General features: G+C 43.5%; 2 pseudogenes; both read left to right on the forward strand.

The window, feature by feature from the left end:
- The first annotated feature begins 358 nt into the window (after positions 1–358).
- LOC147455918 (uncharacterized) lies at positions 359–5,203 on the forward strand (annotated as a pseudogene).
- An 11-nt stretch (positions 5,204–5,214) lies between these two features.
- Positions 5,215–6,680, forward strand: LOC147455919 (uncharacterized; annotated as a pseudogene).
- The last annotated feature ends 200 nt before the right edge of the window (positions 6,681–6,880 follow it).

The following is a 6,880-nucleotide window of genomic DNA, read 5'->3' on the forward strand; positions in this document are numbered from 1 at the left end:
TTTTGGCCTGTTGAAGAAAGGCCTTAGTGTTGGGCTGGGTTGGGCGTCCTTTGACGGATGGAGTCCAAGTGGACGGCCAGTAGGTTTTTAGCTTTGTGTGAAGACGAGGGCTACAGGACGACATGACTCGACGTGATAAGAGGAGGAAAACAAGGGCAAGCCTGCTAAGGAGTGCATTAATGCTGTGGAGAAGGCGTGCGAGTTCATGTTACTGTCACCTGACGCTTCCGCCAGCTCGCGTGTGGTTGCAAATTGTCTCTCTTTCACCCTCTCACATGAAGCCCTCTTCTTGGCATCCCTATTGTATGTGAGATCTTCACCCCACAGTCTATGGGTGAAGAGTCTTTCACTGCTACCTATGTTGAGAAAATATGGACAAAATTTGTGAGTGCTACCCAGAGAGAGTTTGAGTCTGCTTTGAATGTATTTTGCGAGTCCCGAAGTGCAGAGGACGCCAAAGCTGTGAGGATTAAAGCTAGTGCAGAATGCTTTTTCTTGCTATATCCAGTTGACAACCGTAGCTCGGTCTTAAGCCAGGTCGAAAGTGTTTACGAAGAAATCAAACAATATGTATCTGAATCGCAAGCCCTTAAGGCTTGGCAAGAAGAACAAACCAGCAAGCGAGCAAAATTGGAGAGGAAGAGGAATCAAATAATTGTAGCTAAGCTGTTGGAGTATGATTGTTTGCAACCTGGAAGTGATGGTAAGAAAATTTTTTACTGTATAATCTTTTAATGTAGGTTTCATGATGCTAAGCTTCTAGAGTATGGTATATGTGCATAGGTAAATATTTGCATGCTAAAAAACTCAAACTCCGAGTTATGTTGGACAACCTCACAGAACAGGCTAAATTGGTTCGAGAGCAATTAAATGAACTGGTATGTGTGCCCTGACTACTTTTACCTTCGTGTGCCCATTTACATTGTTATGAGCTACACAACCTCAAAAACGAGAGATGATGCTACAAGAAAGATACAGTGACTAATTCTCTGCTCTAAAAACTATCTTTTTCTATCATCCCAAAAATTTCGATTTTTTTTTCAACCATATGCACATTGAACCAATCAAGGCACACTAGTTGTTGTTATGCATATGCATAGCTTTGGTGCAACGGTGATGTGAGCTCGACCGTTCCATCTAAATATGCGAGCACGTATAATATCCGTCTAAATATACGCACCTACTAGTTATATCGCACATCTTTCAAAAACCCTACTGCACATCTTCGAAAACCCTACTGCGCTGGCTGCTGGTAGACATGACGGAACGGGAAAGGAATTCAGATTTGTGAAAGGCCATGCTCTATGAGCTACATGTCGATTCGAAGCACGTTTCAACAGGCAACTATGCATGCCATTACAATGCAGGGGACGTCAGCTCTCTGGAATAGCACGTCTGGATCAGCACATGCAAAAAGTGCATGGCTGGCAGGTACTCTACCGCAAGCTCAATGTTGGGGAACATCTGGCTTCAGAAATAGAAACCTGGAGCGCCATCTACAACAAGTGGAGAAATAGCTTGTAAGTAAAAAAGACACAACACTTTTTTTTGTTAAGTTTAAGTCACAGCATTTGTTGAGCTAAAATGTTATTAAGTTACAGTCCTCAAGTGTACTACTGCATTAATATTTTCAATAAATTAGTCTCATGAGCTTAGAAAACAATTTTTGGCCTGCCCTAGTGATGCCTTACCTTTTTGCTAATGAAAATTAGAGTTCTGAATTTATTAAATCTAAACTCCGAAAAAATATTTGATTGGCTTAATGTCATAGGAGTCCCTCATTAGTGATAGATATTTTTCTATGCCTGGGCCATGGAGGAGGACCAGACAAGAAAAACCAAGCAAAGACAAAAAGACCAACCCCCAACCCAAGCCCACCAACAAAGAACTATGGTTGGAGATGTGCTGCTGAAATCTGCTACCAAGGAATGTGCAATGCAGTCTCGGTGCCAGATTGTATCAATGATTATCCATGAACATGATCACTTAATAGTTCAACAAAAAGGAAGAGAGAGAATGTTGTCTTTAGTTTGAAAGAGAAAGACGAAAATCGAGACGAGAACGAGATATTGTGAAATTATTGAGCAATTTGAATAGTGAAAATATTGTTTTTACAGCAAGTTTTACAAAACTTATCTTTTGGCTTCAAAACCTTTTGTCAATGCAGCTTCGTAGGCTTCCACTTTGCTTGAAGGTATCAGAGCAGCTTACACCCTATAAGGCAGTGCAGGTATTTGGCTTACACCCTATAGGGCAGCGCGATGACTCGTTTCTCTCTCTCTCTCTCTCTCTCACAACAGCCTCATGGAAAATTTTCTCTCTCTCATGTGCTGTCTACGACAAAAGAGGAATACGCTCTCTTTCGCAATTCTACGGCTAGACGATCTCTCTCACTCGTTTTTATCATTTGCGGCCCTTTCTGCCTATGCACTCTCAAACGACGAGAGAGGATCTCTCTCGTTCACTCTCATAGAGAATCTCTCTCTATCTCTCTTTCTCTCTCTTTTTGCCACCGAGAGTTGAGCTCTCTTTCTTTTTCTCTCTCTACCAAGAGAGGTCTCTCTCCCTTTCTCCCTCTCTCGACACCTTTCCTATGGGAGCACCCCTTAGATAAGCTTAATGAGATATATTTTTTGATCTCTCCTCTTTTCGATTCTCTGCAGAGAGCAAGATCGAGCTCTCTCTCTCTCGATCCACAGTGGGCGAAGCTCTCCTTTCACTCTCTCCCCTCGATTCGTTCAGAAAGAATCTCTCTCTCCGGCTCCTTGCGCGTGGCAAAGCAGGCTCTCTCTCTTCTTGCATCTCATACTCAGGCCGAACCCTGTGCAACCCGGTTCTCACTCCCTCTTCCTGCAACCGGCTATGGCCTGCATGGCCTCTTCCTCCCCATGCTCACGACCAAATGGTGCCTGCTCTCATGATCTTGGCGAGTCACTTCCTGGCTTGCTCCTGAAAAGCGACCCCATCTCTATCCTGCAACTCCCTTGCATGGCTTGACCGTTTCATGGTTTGCCCTCACTACATCCTCCGAGTGCCATTCTGCAAACATTGGCCAACATGCTCCTTCTCATGCATGCGACTCCTCATCTAGTTTATGATACTCTCCAAACAACTCCCCTCTCGGCATGGCAATGGACTCCTCGGACGCTCGCTGGTAGTGGGTGCTTCCCTCATCCGTCGCAAGTAGTGGGTGCTTCTCAATCGACATACCCCCTTCATTGGCCACCCCTCGTCAGGTGATTAAAAAAAGATATTAAAATACCCACTTTTTCCATTCAACAAAAACCCCCTTCAAAGTCTCATTCACACCCTCAATAAGTGCGCAGACACACACAATACGTGTATGCATTGCACGATGAGGTTATAGATTAAATGTACAGCCATAAACGGCCAATGGTAGCCATCCTCTTCAAACTCTCGTCCCGGCCGCCATGGTACACCACTGGCAGTGGTCGATCTCAATCTCTAGTTGTCAAGGTCGTGGACTTCATTGTAGCATTTCCAAGCATATCATACCTTGTCAAAACAACTCCTTAAAGCAGACCAAGTGAGATCATCGCCGTGAAAATTATGATAAAATAACTTTTCAAGCTCCCTTCAACACTCAAATCTCATGCAGATGCTCTGTTTCTCTGTCGAAATCCCCATGCCCTTGGCCAAAAAAAAGTGCAACAATTAGTAAGGCAAGAATGTAAGAGCGTTGATGAGAGTTTTCCCAAGTGGATGATACTAAAGATTTCGTCTTCAAATATGGCTACATTGGGGCTACAATTCTTTTGCATTTTTTAAAACGAACAATGAAGACTAAGTGGCATGATTATGGCCCTCCAGTCACTATGCGGTCATGGTTGTGGCCTTTTCCACACCCTACAATTCCTTTTATGAAAAACCAGAGTAGGATGAGTTCAACTTTGCAAGCTTGGAGACATGAGATATTGTGACAACAAGGATGAATTATGCAATCTAATGAAACAAACTTATGGAAAAAGGATTCGTGCTTATAGCCTCTTGAGGCTTAAATGTGACATGGACATGAAAGCCTCTTATTTGTGTATTGTATAAAGGGTAGGCCTTGCGATTTATCACTTGTTTTTCATTAATGAAAGCCTTTTTTGAGAGTCTATATAAAACTGTTTGGAAACACGTGGATCAGTACACCAATTCTATGTGTTCAAAAACAGGCTTTCTACGTTACAAATAAGGCATAAATTTCAAAAACAGGCTTTCTAAGGCATAAATTTCGTACAGACTACATACACTTTGTCAAGATTGAACACATGACATTTCTTGTCTACCTGCATAACTTTTAGGACTGGTATTATCTCAAACACCTTGCTTTTCTATTTGGTTAGTGCTTTACTTCTTACCCATTCAAAGTGGCAGGCAATCCATTCTTCTTGATTTGAAAGCTGATGTAATTGTCATGTTCCTAAAAGTTGCGGATTTCTAGAGCTTCTATCCATTGATGCTAACCACGATTGCAATATTCTGGAGATGGTAGATCGTGTCGAAGCAGCAACTCACACCTGGTGTAGAAAGCTTCAAACAAGACAATCTCAAGTGAATGCAAAGGTTGGAAGGAGTAGTTCCAAGTCTTCATGGGAACCCCAAAGGATGGTGCCGTTGACTTGGAGAAACGAGAAGGGTTGGTCGATAAGGCCAAGACCCTGTTGCTCTTATTGAAGCAAAAATTCCCAGGCCTTCTAGACATGAGCAAAATTCAATATAACAAGGTTCTCGAGTGCTCCTATTTCTCGTTTTGGGTTAATCATAGCGAAGTCTAACTTCATTTTGGGTGCTTCAGGATGTGGGTCAATCAATCAAGAGCTATTCGAGGGTGTTCTTGCAAATTTATATGTGTGAGTGTGGTTGTGTTGGCACCTAGTATTATCAAGTGTATAATGTCTTTCTCAATGCAGATGATGCTCTTCGGCCATGGGGAGTTAGTGTACCTAGTAGTATCAACTATATAATGTCCTTCTCATTGCAGATGATGCTCTTCGTGTTAGAGTTTAGGCATCTCAAGTGAACTGCCCAATGTGAACCCATTATTTATTTTGGCTTTAGGTATTTATTTTTACTTATTTGTCCAAAACTTGGGTAGGGCAATTTGCTGAGGTTGGTATATAAGCAACCCTCAGCCCCCATAATTGACATGGTATCAGAGCTCAGCGCTTTTTTGATCACGGGAGAGGATGAACACAAGTTGAGAGGATGAGCAAAAGATGCATTGCAAGGGCTCATGCACTGTCTAAAGCGTTTTTGGAGTCGCCAGATCGCAAGGTGCAACAGGCAACATTTGATGCATTACAAATCATTGATTCAAAAACTGAGGATAAAAGAATGGAGAGGAAGATCGAGGAACAAAGTGGCAGGAAGAGCCACAAGAGAAAACATGGAGAGGGCGATGCAGCTTCGACGGATGGTCACAGGAGCTCCAAGCGGCAGATTGCTGACAGCGGGCGTCGAGGTCCTTCACAGTTGGATGTGCGAGGGCATGTTGACATCCTTAACGGCTGTGTCTCTTCTTCGAAATCTGGTAGGGCGGCTGCTTGTCGTGCAGCACGTGCTTTGGTGAGCTTGCCATGCAAGCTGAAAATGTTGGCCTCGTGGTTGAAGAAGGGTCTATTGCTGCGTTTTTGACTGTCGGTAGGAGGCGGCGGGCAGCGTTTTGGATCTTAGCCATTGCAGCTCTTGTCTCTATAGCGCCCGACAAGACGGCAAGCAAAGACCTGCTGTCATCCAAGGCCACATTCCCCAAGCTCATGGCTCCACCAGACCCGTCCACAGTGCAAGCTCTCTCTTCGCTACACACACGCACGCGCGCATGTCCACATGCCCTCTCTCTCCAACATGCACCTCTCTCTCCAACATGCACCCGTCTAGAGGTAAGCAAAACTCCATCAGATCAGGCAAGCATATTGGCATTTTATACCCGCGCAAATCCTACATTCTTGCTGAGTTAAATCTTTTCAAGCTCTAGACTACCTCTCTAGCCAAGACTTGTACCTTATTTGTATGTCTTTGAGCTGCTCAGCTTAGCTCAATCTTCTTTTTTATCCTTGTAGACCAAGATCATCATCATCATACAAAGGCGATTTTGTATTGTGCGCTTTCCAATTCAGCTGTATGACAAATTATGGATCCTTAATTTCAACTCAAACCAATTGAATCATAAATTCTAGTGGCCACGGGGGACTTCTTGGCTCTTAATCAATGCTAATTTGAACATTCTAGAGAGATATATTGGGAGCTCTTGTTAAGAAGGGCACTTGATTCAAAGATGATGGAGATGGACACATCTTTGATGGAGATGGACACAGAGATGGAGATGGAGGAGGTGCGATCAGAGGAAAGAGCTATGTATGGGCAAGGAGGTGGTGCAAGTGAGGAAGGGGTGATGTGCTCGGGGGTGCGAGCGATGAGGGCTTTGATGAGGAGCTGTCTGTGCTGCCGCGCCACACCAAGGTCGTCGTGATAGGCAATAATTGAACAAAATCTATTCTAGTTGGCCTGCAAGGAGTTGTGAAGAAGGCGGTTAGCCTTGGAGGTTGGCATTGGTTGGTACAATGCCATGACATTATATCTCATTGCATTATCTTGGGAATGTTTGCTTTGCTGTGTTGCATTGTCTTGACAGAAAAACAAACATCCCACATACCACCTCTGTCAATCTTTGAAGGCCTCTCTCTCGCACCTGAATTCCACATTTTAATTTTCATGTTTAGGGTTAGATTTTATTCTGCCTTTGAAGTAAGCATTCTCTCAGCTGCATTGAGAGGGATCTATTAATATTTAAACAAAAAATTACTAATCATCTCTGCAGGCCATCGTGACTCCTCACCTTGTTACAATCGCACACATTTTATTCTTTGTACTT

This window comes from Adiantum capillus-veneris, chromosome 6 (genome assembly GCF_014529385.1).
Source record: "Adiantum capillus-veneris isolate H3 chromosome 6, ASM1452938v2, whole genome shotgun sequence".
Taxonomy (NCBI): domain Eukaryota; kingdom Viridiplantae; phylum Streptophyta; class Polypodiopsida; order Polypodiales; family Pteridaceae; genus Adiantum; species Adiantum capillus-veneris.